We start from the raw sequence: 14041 nt of genomic DNA on the forward strand, positions 1-14041 counted from the left end.
GCTCATCTCGTGGCCTGACGTCCAGCAAGAGAAACACAGTGAACAACACTGCTGCTCTTTGTCTAAATACTTTAAACAAGTGTGTTTATTTTTTCTGGTAGACATTATTAAGAGTCATTCGGTTTTATTGATGGAGCCAGTACTTCTGGGACTTTTAAAAAGCTAGTTGACACAAAACTGGTTGAACTTGTGAGTTGTTTGAATATGGATCATATCAACTTGTATCTTGTGATGATGTATCATTAGGGAGGAGTTGACTGAAGGATGGGTGAGAAACTAAAATTAAGGTAGTGGGGACGAGATAAAAATCTACATTAAGCTCCTCTGATGAAATAAAGAAAGAGAGAGGGTAGAGTAGTCTTAACAAGGTAAACATCAGAAAATGTAGCATAAATGCTAAGTTGGTAAAAGGTAGCACTTGTCTCAGTAGTTGTATCACCTTTATGATATTTCTTAGCTTCTATGTTGCAGCTAATTGTTTTAGTTTTTCTTTGCACAATTCAGTTATTTCAGTTCAGTCTCACTGCTTTAACCAACCTTACACAATCAAAAGCTAATACACAAACAGCATTACAGTAGTCCAGTCTACTAAAAATAAATACAGGGACAAGTTTTTCTTAATCCTGCTGAGTCATCAGTCCTTTAATCTTCGATACGTTCTTTATGTGATAATAGGCTGACTTCATAACTGTCTTAATATAACTGCTGAAATTCAGGTCTTAGTCCATGACAACTCCCAGATTTCTGGCTTGGTTGTTAGTTTTGAACTTAGCTGTTTGAAGCTGAGTACTTACTTTTAATCTTTCTTCTTTGGCTCCAAAAACTATTATTACAGTTTTGTCTTCATTTAACTGAAGGAAGTTCTGGTACATCCAATCTTTAATTAGATCGATGCAGTTGATCAGAGTTTGAAACAGACTGTAATCTCCTGGTGAGATGGTTATGTAGATTTGTGTGTCATCAGCATAACTGTGGTAACATATTTTGTTGCAAATGTCAGCATGTAGATGTTGAACAGCAGTGGCCCCGGGATGGAGCCTTGGAGAACTCCACAGGTTATTTTGGTTCGCTCAGATTTTTAGTTACCTATAGACACAAAGTAGTCCCTGTTTTTCCAGTTTTTCAGCCGGTCTAGTAAGATGTTATGGTTGACCATGTCAAATGGAGCACTGGGATCTAGCAGCACCAGGACTGAAATGTTTCAGCTATCTGTGCTCAGGCGGATGTTATTAGAAGATCTTAGAGCATCTCGGTGCTGTGATGACTGGTAGACACATGCACTTTATATTTAGCATAAATGCTAAGGGTGCCCCTTATGTAATGGATATGTCAATAATTAAATGTTTAACCATGTTTAGTGGTTAATATGTCTGTGTTGTTTCTGCTACCAAGTGCACACAAAATATACATAATTTTATTCTGGAGCCGAGGAAGAACAACGGGGGTTGTTGGCTGCAGCTAATGGGGATCAAAACATGACAAAACAGGAAAAAAAAAATGAACATGGCTTTTCTGTATTGAATTATTCTAATCAAACATGGACTCTGTAAAAGGGCCTCAATAAAATATATGATTTTAGATTATCTTAGAAATATTTATGATACACTTCTCCCCTACAAAATCATCTATAACACAGAAGTCATCTTTTCTTCAGCTACCTGCGAGCAGCGCATACCCTTATAGATGCACCTGAGTGAGATGGTCTACAACTGTTCACAACAAATAGGTTGATAGATAGAGTCCTGTAAGAAATTCATATTCCTCACATGATCGGCTTTTTATTACCTCTACCATGGCAGAGGTTAGGCTTTCAGCTGCATTAGTTTCTCTGTCTGTTGTTAGCAACATAACTCAAAAATTAATGGGCGGATTTTGATGAAATTTGCAGGAAATCTTCTAAATGGATTAAGATACAAATGATTTGATTTTGGGAGTGATCCGGATCACTGCCTGGATCAAGGCAATATTTTAAAGAATTCTTTACAGGCATAGGGAAGGTGCAAACATCTGGGAACATCGGTGAAATCTGGTCTTTGTAAAAACATTACGTTGCTAAAGCACAACACCATTGGATTTTCAGAGTTGATCCTCATAGATTTTTCTTTCATTTTCACACAGTTTCTTTAAACATGCTGTGTTGTGGCTGGCACACAGACAGCAAGAAATCATGCTACTGAAAAGATACAAATTCAGAAAGAACTGGCTAGTGGCTATCAAGCTTTTCAATACTGATGGTACCTTGGATTTCTTCTAAATATTTAACAATTTGTTCAGATCATTTTGTGACTAGTGAGTAAAACATTTATTATGATATTACTGTTTTAAACTCATGGATGTTTTTGTATAGATGGCAAAAATACTAAATAATGTCTGGTTACAGTAACAATAACAAACGGTGTTTGTAAAGTTCTCCATGTTTCTTGTTAGCAGCTCCTTCACAATGTGATGGCGGATTGATATAAGGCCATTCGTTCAGTCCTACTGCTATTAGTTGTGCCTTTAAAACTTTAAACTATGAGAATAAGTTGCACATTATAATATGGGCGGTACGATGAGCGTTTCACTGGCGAGCTATTCGTTGTCACGTGACTGTCGGGTTCTGATGTAGGTTTTCGACAGCCCATGAGAAGATAGGGATGATTTAGAGTTTCTAACTCAAAACCTAATGCCCAAAATCATTGGCTAAATGAATGAATGTATTTACATTGGCGGAGGTCTGCACTCTTATAGGGTTTCTAGTTGAGCACTATTTTAGGAGCAGATCAAAAATAGCCCTCGTTGCTCTCATTTCTGACAAAATACCTGTCTTTGCAGTAGTGATTGTAGTCTGACTTTTGGTAAAACTGCAGGCAGACACGCTTCCTCATTTTACTGAATGCATAGTCCTTTAATGACAAAGAAATATTTACTTTAAATGAACATTGTGGTGTACGGTTAAGCACGGCGTCGTAACGGTGTGACACGTGTGTGAGGGAACTTCCGGCCGGAAGTTGTTGTGTTGTTGTGAGCCACGAGGCTAAATAAAGCTAATTGACAGTAACGCTGTGGTCCGTGTCTTCTGGACATAAGATTGGCGACGAGGATGGAGCATCTGTTCTCACCTTTACCCCCGTTTCTCGCCCTGCCTGGCGAACCTCTGATTCCATGGCCTCGCTGCTATGAGTCCTTCCATTGGCCTAGCTGATGCTCCAGACGACCGGCTAACGGCGATGCTTATCCACGGCCTGGGCGTTGAGGGACAACGTGTCTTCCGCACGCTCGGCCCTGCACGGACCTACGCGGACTGTGTCACGCTACTGGCTGGCCATTTCGCCGCCCCACAGAGCGTGGTGGTCCGACGCATCCTCTTCCGCCAGCGCCATCAACAACCCGGTGAGTCAGTCCGCCATTACGTGGCGGACCTCCGATGCTTAGCCGGCCCCTGCAAGTTTGGAACCATGGAGGACGAGATGATTCGGGATCAATTGGCGAAGCACATGACCAACCCGAAGCTGCGGGAAAAACTGTTTATGTCACCAGATGACCTATCTCTCTCAAAAGCAGTTGATATGGCTTTCCAATTGGAGTCTGCGGCTCTGCTATCATCGCAGTTACCAAAGCCCGACCCGGCCCTGGCCCACCCTGCTACACTGACACGATCTGTGGCCCTTGCAATCCCGCAACCCCCCTCCTCTCCTCCTTCACCCCAGGATGACCTAGCGGTGAATATTGCGGGCTTTCAGGGCGCCACTGCTCCCCAACCCTGTGGTAACTGCGGATCTTCTTCTCATCACACACGCGCCCCAACCTGCCCAGCCACGGGCCAGCGGTGCCGAAGATGCGGCAAGCCTAATCACAATCACAAAACTCGAGAACCAGCATGACCCGGACATCGATCCCCATCACCATTCACTCCGTGGGCTCTGGCGCCAAACCATTTAAGTGGTGCACGGTGGAACTGGACAGTGTGCCTTTACCATTGCTGCTGGACACGGCTGCGTCGAGATCCCTGCTTAGTGAGCCTATGGTCCGACGTTTATTTCCCAACCACCCGATCGTAGCGGACTCCGTTGACTTGTACGGCTACGGGAACGCTAAAATTGGCATGGTGGGGACCATTACCCTCACAGTAAATTACGGCCCCCGAGTCCTCCCAGCGTTCACCTTTCAGGTGTCCTGCCAGGGCGCCAACCTCCTCGGTTTTGACTTATTCTGTGCCCTGGGCTTTTCTATCATGGACAATGCGGGCTCCACTATTCTGACCGTTGCCACGCCCTGGCACGTTGGCCGTCGCTCTTTGCCGGGCTGTCTCACTGCCTTCAACCACCAGCCTCTCATAGACCCAGCCGTGTGTCCCGTCATCCAACCACTTTGCCGGCTGCCCCTTGCCCTATGCGACGACATCACGGCAGAGTTACACAAACTACTGGACTCCAGCATTATTGAACAAGTCAACGCCTCACCCTGGATATCCAATCTGATGGTGGCAAAGAAAAAATCAGGCGGTTTACGCCCCTGCGTGGACCTCAGACAAGTGAATAGAGCGGTCATACCGGACAGATACCCGCTACCCACCACGGAGGAACTGTCAGCTAAGTTCCACGGGTCCACGGTCTTCTCCAAGCTTGACCTACGCCAGGGCTATCTACAGGTTCCGTTACACCCGGATAGCTGCAACCTCACCGCTTTGGTGACCCATATGGGGGTCTTTCGTTACACCCGCATGCCTTTCGGTCTCAGCTTGGCCCCCAGCTGTTTCCAGAAGATCATGTCCACCATTTTTGCGGGCATCCCAGGTGTGGTCCTATACCTGGATGACATCGTGGTGCATGGCGCGTCGACTGCCCTGCATGACGACCGCCTTTCCAGGGTCCTCGACGTGCTCGCCACCACAATCTCACACTCAATGGTGAGAAGTGCGTTTTTGCAGCATCGGCCACAGAGTTCGTGGGGTTCCGTTTGACAGCAGATGGTCTGAGCCCACTCCACTCGAATGTGGAGGCAATCCTACGATTGCCCGAGCCTACCTGTCCCGCCCAGCTGTCGTCGTTCCTAGGGATGACAGCCTTTTACCTGCGTTTTCTCCCACGTTACTCAGAAACCACAGCACCTTTGCGTGCCCTCCTCAGCCAGGGTGCCCCCTGGTCTTGGACCCCTGTGTGCTCTGCCGCGGTCTGCCAACTCAAATCGCAGCTCACCTCCCCGCCGGTGCTCGTCCATTTCGACATACTGAGTCCAACGTTTGTGACCTGCGACGCTTCTAACGCCGCGGTCGGTGCCGTCCTCTCCCAACTCCACCAGGGCGCTGAGCGCCTAGTAGCGTTCGCGTTGCGGTCACTTACCCCAACCGAACAGAAGTACTCGGTCGGGGAGAGGGAAGCACTGGAGTGCGTCTGGGCATGTGAGAGGTGGCATATGTACCTGTATGGGCACCATTTCATGTTACGCACAGACCACTGGGCCCTCACAGCCCTGCTGGCAACAACCGGTTCAGGTCACAAGACCCTACGCCTCTATCTCTGGTCCGAGAGACTGCAAGCATATAACTTTACCACACAGTTCACACCCTGCCGGGAGAACGTGGTGGCAGACCTGCTCTCCAGAGCCACAGTCAGCCCCATACAGGACGTAGTTCAGGACCACCTAGAGCCAGAGCTGGTCCTCATGCTGCACATGCCCCTCCAGACGGCTGTTTCCCTACAGGAACTCTGTGCAGCATCTGCACAGGACCCTGTGCTCACCCGGCTCCGCACTTATATTCGCGAGGGCTGGCCTACCAAGGTTTCAGAGGAACTAGAGCCTTTCCACCGTGTTCGAGCTGATCTCTCCTGTTGTAATGACGTCTCTGTGGCGAGGGGACTATGCACAGTCGTTCCCACCACTTTAAGGGTGCGCGTTCTGGCTATGGCGCACGAAGGCCACCTGGGCGTGGTCAAGGTTAAACAGCGGTGCAGAAGCCTGGTTTGGTGGCCGGGCATCGACAGGCACATCGAGACAATGGTGAAAGACTGCTCAGCCTGTTTGACAAGCGGGAAGACAGGCCAGCCCCCGTCCCCGCCTCTACAGCCCTGCCCTGGCCTCCAAGGCCTTGGACCCACATCCAACTTGACATCTGTGGCGAGCTCCACAATGTACCCCAACACCAATGTTTCCTCCTGGTGGTCTATGACCTCCACTCCAAGTGGCCCGAAGTGCTGCCAGCTGGCGCCGTTATCACCAGGGTGGTTACTGACTTCCTCATTTCCCTCTTTGCACGTTGGGGTGTGCCAGACACCATCACCACCGACAATGGACCCCAGTTTGTCTCGACCGACTTCATCGCTTTCACTGAGGAATGGGGCATGAAACACATTAGGACAGCCCTGTACCACCCCCAGGTTATGGTTAAGCACGGCACCGTAACGGTGTGACACGTGTGTGAGGGAACTTCCGGCTGGAAGTTGTTGTGTTGTTGTGAGCCACAAGGCTGAATAAAGCTAATTGACAGTAACGCTGTGGTCCGTGTCTTCTGGACATAACATACATAAATTTACATCATCCAAGTTAGGAAATGGGAAGTATGTTGTGTAAGAATTATGAACTGATTTATTTTGTGTAATATCTGTTGCTCTCACACAAATCTCTATGTTGTTTTTTTAAAGCAAATGAAAAAGGAAAAAAAAATCGAATAAAACATGCTTACTTTTCAAACTTAGCTGAAGTTTCAAATGTGGCTCCTGTACATATTAAATATGTTCAGCCTGAACAGGCTCAAAAAGAGACTGCACACTTTGCATTTGAGATGGCTGAAAATCATAATTGTAAGTGGCTGCTAGCGCTATAAAGCAGTAGCTAGCATTAGATCACAGTGGCTAAAGCTATATAGTAGTAGTTGGCAATAAATAGCAGTTCAGCTGCATTGACGCTACCTTCAAACCTCATAAGTTCATTACGATATACACTCTGATTGGTGTATGTTTGTAGCATACTCCTTTAGTTGCGATATCAAACACCACTAGAAAATGGCTGACTCTATATGGTGGACAAACAGGGTCAGAGTGGATAATCAAACAGCATTGCTGTTAGCTTTTGGTACTAAAATTAATGCAGCAGTTGTGGCAGGTATTGATTGGGTGACTAAGGGACACAGGGAGTGTTTTTGTTGTCTAAGCTGTAAGGTGTTTCTAACTGGCTAATACAATGTCATGCAAAACATTTTATAAAGATAACGTTTGGACACAAAAAAATGATATATTTTTCAAAGTAAACTGATAAAATTTAGATTGGTTTAGCTTAGCATGGATTTTATTAAGAACAGTTTCCATAGCGGTATCTTGTCTTCATGTAAAATCCAGCCAAATTTAAAATTTTGAAACATCTATATGTTAAATTTTAAATGTATTTACCTTGTCAGTGTCATGGCAGCACATACATTTACCCCCATACTGATCAGGCCATAGTAACTAAAGGAGCGCACTAATTCTTCTCAACATATCTGAAGGTCATCAGAAAACTTTAAAGACAGAAAACACAGATAAGATATTATCTATTTTTATTTTTGTTTAATTAAACATAGTGGCCACCCTTGTTACTCAGGAGACTTTTGGTGCCAGATAAACTGGATATTTAAGTTGTGACAGTCAAAACCATTTGAGAAGTTTTTTTCTTTTGTTTTGTGTTTTTCCTGGAAATGGTTGCTAAGTGAATCTTCTTACAAGAATGTCTCAGGTGAGTGATTTGCATTGCAAAAGAGGAGACCGTGCAAGGATCTTTTGCCAAACAAAGGTGGCATTAATGGTTGTTTGATTACCTGGAAACCTGTCTCCTGAGTCAGACCTGTTGACTGTGTGGATGGACTTAGGTTTGTGTACTGGCCAACAACCAGTTAGCCAGGGCTTAAACAGCATTCCACTGAGTTCCACCCATACCAAACATTCTTTCATTTGAGTGTCACGGAGGACATTTCTGTCAAACAGGCAGTTGGTATCTGAGTGCTTTGAAGTCTAAAGTCCGGCCTGTGCAGCCACAAAATGATTTATATCAGCTGCACGATACTGTTAGTCTCTTTCTGCAAATGCTGTCATCTTTGTCAACATAACTTAAATATCTGATCATTAGGGAAAGAAAGAACAAGACAGCTCTTGCTGTTCATGATGGTCAATGGAGCCAGAGCTGTCACCTTTGACCTACTCACAATAAGCCAGTTTACAGAGTGATAGACTCATTTAAATAAGTCAAAGGACAACAAATAATTAGAAGAAATTCCAATAAAGCCTTGTACAAGTTCAAGAAACAGTCATAAAATGTATTTAATGTAATGAAATTACATTCTGAAGAGTTTTACACCTAGTTTTACAACAGGTTCAGATAAAAAAGAAAACAATCAGAGGCATGTCTGACTGTCTACTGTGAACCTGTTGAACAAACTCGTTAATCTCTCGTCTGCACACAGCAGACAGCTTGACAGAAGGTTGTGAGGACAAGTTATTTGCATTGAGAGCACATTCACGCCTGCAGCATGCTGATAACTGACTCCCAGTGGATAGACTATGACCTCATGGTGTAATCCACATTTTCCTGCAATTACAGCAACTTGCCTGTGATCTAATTAAATCTAGCATTGGCTGTGCTCTGTTCTCATGCAAACAGGCCTCCTCTCTGTCTTGTTCTCTTATGCACTCACTCATTTATACGCAAACACATGACAAGGAGACTTTGTTCTCCTTTATCATCAAAAGTCCCAGAGACGTCCTTCAGCCAGGACACATTTACATATTGTCAGAGTTCTCAGCCTTACTTCACCATCAGAATGCAAATGCTGTATGAATTCATCCAAAATTGTTTGCACATAAAGAAATCATTTGATGCTGCCTGCATCTCCAGGGATTCTCCCTCCATCTGAGGTCCACTGTCATACTGAAGCATTTCAAACTCTGTTGTTTAAATTCTACTTTTGATTGTGAAGCTTCTTACACCCACATAATGTTTGCCCCCGCTCAAAAGTCAAGTGTGATGTCAACAAATTACAATCAACAGAACATGTGACCAAACTTTCTATGAAATGGTGTTTTAATACTTTTATACTTAATTCAACTGAACTGAATTTAGACTGAATCTGATTTTAATGAACTGGATTGAAGGTGTAAGCTGTTGTTGTTGTTGAGGATACGCCCATAAATACATGCTACGCTCAACTCTGTGTTCGAACAGATGGACCCATAGACGTATTTATATTACTATGGCTGGACCTATTTGTTGTGATACTTCTGTCAGCTGTAGCTGGTTAATACTTTAATCAGGTAATTAATGCTCTTGTGATGTCCTACCTTCATTAATGTCTTCGAAGTTTGATTTTTGAACACCATATTCTTCAGTTTAAAGGTCATTAATCCACAAATATATTGATTAATGATCTTTAAACAAGTTTTGATCATTTGAAACTGAGAATTGTATTACAGAATTAAACCTGAGGTAGCCAATTTAACTGAATACCGGCTCGAGCCTGATAGCAGCTGAGAGGTTCCAATCCCAGTACAGCCTTTAACTGGATTACGTTTGTAGAAAAACTAGATGAATTAGATGAACCACTTTTAGTGAATTAGACTGAATCTGATAGAAATGAAAAATGTTTTGTTAGCATTGGATTGCACCTGACTGGACTGTTCTATTCTATTCTATTCTATTCTATTCTATTCTACAGTCATTTAGCAGGTGCTTTTATCCAAAACGACTTACATTTGAGAGGAAGAACAACACAAGCAAGAATTCAAACAAGATGGAAACATCATAATTAAGTGGTAGTCAGACTGCTGTGAGTCTAGTTGGACCCAGGTGCTGTCATGTAGTGCTAGAGGCAGTGCATATAATTTTTTTTATAGTTTTTGTAAGTCATTTTGTTTAAATACAAGATCATGATTTCATCAAACAATATCAACTTGGGCATAAGTGCACACAGCTTATTCAGTACTTGGTTGAGCCAAAGAGCTGGACAAATCTTTCTAACTCATTCTGATGAGTAGAAGAGTTAAGCTAAGTGTGAAGTCTTTAGCTTGCTTTTAAAAGTGGATAAGGACTCTGTGGGTCGGACGGAGTTTGGTAGATCGTTCCACCAGTGTCTCTCTGGATTAAGGAGTGAAGGTAGACAGGAGCCGTTTGGGTTATTGTTTTGTAAGCCAGAAGCTAAGCTTTGAATTTGATGCATGCTGCAACTGGAAGCCAGTGGGGCTCTTTTGGGCTGGTTGAAGACCAGACGTGCTGCTGCATTCTGGATCATCTGCAGAGGTTTAACTGAGCATGCAGGCAGGCCAGCCAGTAAGGAGTTGCAGTAGTCAATGCGTGAAATGACCAGAGCCTGGACCAGGAGCTGGGCCGTGTGTTCAGTCAGGTAGGGTCTGATCCTCCTGATGTTGTAGAGAGCAAATCGGCAAGATCGAGCAACCGAGGTAACATGGCCCTTAAAGGTCAGCTGGTTGTCTACCATGCCTAAATTTCAAGGTACATTCACACCTCCTAGTCCTCTAGACTCGGTACAACTGGGGACTCGATACGACTGGGGACTCGGCGCATGTTCTTCTTGTCTAAGTTTGTTTTCACACTGCACTTACTGGACTTTAAAAATAATGTTTCCTGTCCTTGCCAGAGGCTGCGCTGCATGAAAAATGACTGAAGAAGAATACAAGACAAACGTCAAACAAGAACACTTGCTCAGCTGTTGGTTAATGCAGGAAAACGTCTGTTTCCACCACATAAGAGCAAAACATGGAGCTGCATCAGATACTAGCAGTCTTTGGTCAACCTTATTTCTATCAGAACTTTTAACACATTCTTCCACGTCTGACCATTAGCCATTTATCCCAGCTATTATAATATGTGCACAAATGTTTAATTAGGTAGTCTGTTTTCTGCATTTAGTCCACAAGCGGACCAAGGTCTACATTTGTAGGTGGACCCATTGTTTGCTTAGTCTATCTGTGCAGTCACTCCTCCCAAAAAGGAACTAATTGGAATCCAGACGATAGAATTACAATCAGAAAAACTGGTGTGAATGCATCCGAAGGGTGCATTTACACTGGCACTGTTTAGTCTGCTTCCATGGATAGTCTGGTCTATCTGTAACAGTGTGAACACACATTTGGTCTCTGGTACGGACCAAAGAAGTGAGTTCTGGTCTGCTTGAAAACGGGGGTCTGGGTTTGCTTGCAAGTGAACCCTAGTCCAGCTGCGCTGACAGTGTGAACGCAAACAGACCATCCAGTGAACCGAAGAAAAGAAGTGACCTAGGATATGTCGTAGGATGCATTGTAGAGCAACAAGTCTGATATCTCGCTGCCTCTCCTGCTGCTCATACTGGACGATTCTGGTGAAAATCACATAAGTTTAAACACCAAATAAAAACAGAAACCCCAAGACTGTATAAATTAATTGTTGCTCCATTGTTTACTTGCGGTGAATAGTCGTTTTTGGTATTGGCCAATTAATGAGCTGGATTTTCTTCTTCTTTCCTCTTAATAGGTGGTTGTTTTGGGAAATATCACCCCTAGTTGTTGTAACTGCGTGATGTTGTCCAGGTGGTTTGGTTGGCTTAGGTGTAGCGTGAAAGCAAAGCAAACCAAGGTGTACCTTCGGAATACCCCATTCAATTGAATGGTGTCCCCTGGACTATCCTGCTGTGATGTGCCCTAAATCACTTGCTTCATTAAAGGTGGAGAACATAGTTGCTTTGGATTACATGTGCACTGTACATATGGTTATCATGGCTGTTTGTTTGATGTGATGCTTGTGCACATCTTAGAAAATTATTGCTACACATTTGTAAACTGCACTATGTGACTAACCATGTGACTATCCGATCCGACCCAAAAGGGTGGAGCTTGGCACTGCAATCCGTTGATTGGTTGAAATAATATGTCACTTCCCGAACGGCCTAGCATAAAAACAAGGCAGAAATGGCTCCTTGTTTAGAGCAACAGATTATCTTTTTGTTGATTACATCTCCGTTAAAATGATGTTACGAAGTACCGTTCCACAGACGTCCGAGGAGGTCCGCACTTTCCTTGGGATCATTTGGGAGGAAGAGGTCCAGAAAGAACTTGACAGGGCCATCTGAAACTAAATGTTTTGTTTATACTTTAAGGAAGTTTAAGCATTTATTGCTATCCGGCTGATACTCCACTCTCAGGTAAGGTTACAGCTGGATGTGGGAATGCTTCAAAATTACAACTTACAAACTATTTCCGCATCCTAAAGTCCCACCCTGACCTGCACCAGTTAGTGGAAACTAGGGTTTAGAGGCTTTACCTACCATCTATCACTGCTCTTATTTTCCCGGTCATGATCTCAAATTAATCCGGCAGAAACTACTTCTAATGTTGCCCTGTTTATTGTATTGTATTTCTTTTTTACACCCTACAAACTCTGCAATTCTTTCTGATCAGAATTCCCTAATGTGCCTAATAGTGTAATCCACCAGTAACAAGTGTATTACACAAGCAAGTATGTAAGTAATTTTGCTCATTACAGAGCCAGATGCCTACGTAAAGGGTTAAAAAACAAATATATTTTTGGCTTAAGATAACTTTTGCCTGAATTGTTGCTGTATGAACAAACCTAAATGAAATAGTTTGTCTGGTTATTTTTAGCTACAATCTATTTAGTTGGGTGTTAACAATAACATAATGATGTATAGAGTTTTAATCCTGATTCTTAAGACATCCAAACACACCCAAAGCCAAGGCCACATGCCAGAGTCTGTCAGAGTGATAGCCAAATAAAAGAAAACCAGCTCTTGGATTAGCCTTATGAGTAAAGATGGAGCAGATCACACATTTGGGAGGTTGTCCTTTAAAATGAGTGTTGTCAGAAGCCAACACATGTGTCAGGCTACAAATAGTCTGAAACTTACTATAGAAGGAACTCAGTGACCTACACAAGTATTTGCAGCTGCTGGTGGTAAAATAATAAGTGTTGGTAAAGTTACTGACACACATATAGATACCTGGAAATTTGTGGCCAAGACAAATGGTTATGGAAACTATCTAAGTTAGTGTGTTAAATTATTTTAATCTAATGTCCAATCAATGAATAATTAGAATGTTGTTTGTGTATGTTATATAAGATTGTTTTAAATAATAAATATACCTAAAGACATTGACAACCCACTAGTCTTTATTACTGCAGCATATCATGAATCAGAAAAGCTGTCAAGCCTTTAGTCTCTTAGTATATTAGTTTACTCTAATCAGGGACTTGTTGTTTTCAGACAGTAGAAGAGTAAAACTGCATTGTATTGTGAGAGGAAGCCAGAGAGAACCCATGCATACATGCGGAGAACATGCAAACTCCACACAGAAAGGCCACCATCCTCAAGGTTCAAACCTCCCCCCAGCCAAGATTCGAACCAGCGACCTTCTTGCTGTGAGGCTGCGGTGCTAACCACCACACCACCGTGCAGCCACCAGCCAAACACATGCATGATAGGTTAATTGGTTATTCTAAATTCTCCCTAGGAGTGAGTGTGTGTGTGAATGGTTGTTTGTCTGTCTGTGTTGGCCCTGCGACAGACTGGTGACCTGTCCATGGTGTACCCTGCCTCTCACCTGTTAAAATGCTGGGATAGGCTCCAGCTCACCCGCGACCCGTAATGGAATAAGCGGTCAAGATAATGGATGGATGGATGGACATTGTATTGTTTTGATTGTACGTCTTCCTCAGATAATTAATATGTAATTAAATATTTATTATTGGTTTAATTTGTCATTTATTTTTTTATAAATGATAGTGTTGGAGAACAGCCTTTCAAAGTACTGAAAAAGAAATCTGCTTTTCCTCTTGGGAATTAATTAATGGTGGGAATGTGGATGTATTGACTACAAGCTCCGTTTCCAGAAAAGCTGACATAAAAAAAAAAGAAGTTTAATTTCTTAATTAGTTTGAACCTCTACTGATGCCAGCTTTACAATTAAAACAAACAAACAAATAAATAAATAAATAAATAGCCTACTGGAAATTTGATTGGCCGCGTTTACATGAGAGTTAATTCCCCTTTAATTCTGAATAAAACTTAAATCCTCTTTAAAATGACCTT

Source organism: Melanotaenia boesemani, chromosome 5 (assembly GCF_017639745.1).
Source record: "Melanotaenia boesemani isolate fMelBoe1 chromosome 5, fMelBoe1.pri, whole genome shotgun sequence".
Taxonomy (NCBI): Eukaryota; Metazoa; Chordata; class Actinopteri; order Atheriniformes; family Melanotaeniidae; genus Melanotaenia; species Melanotaenia boesemani.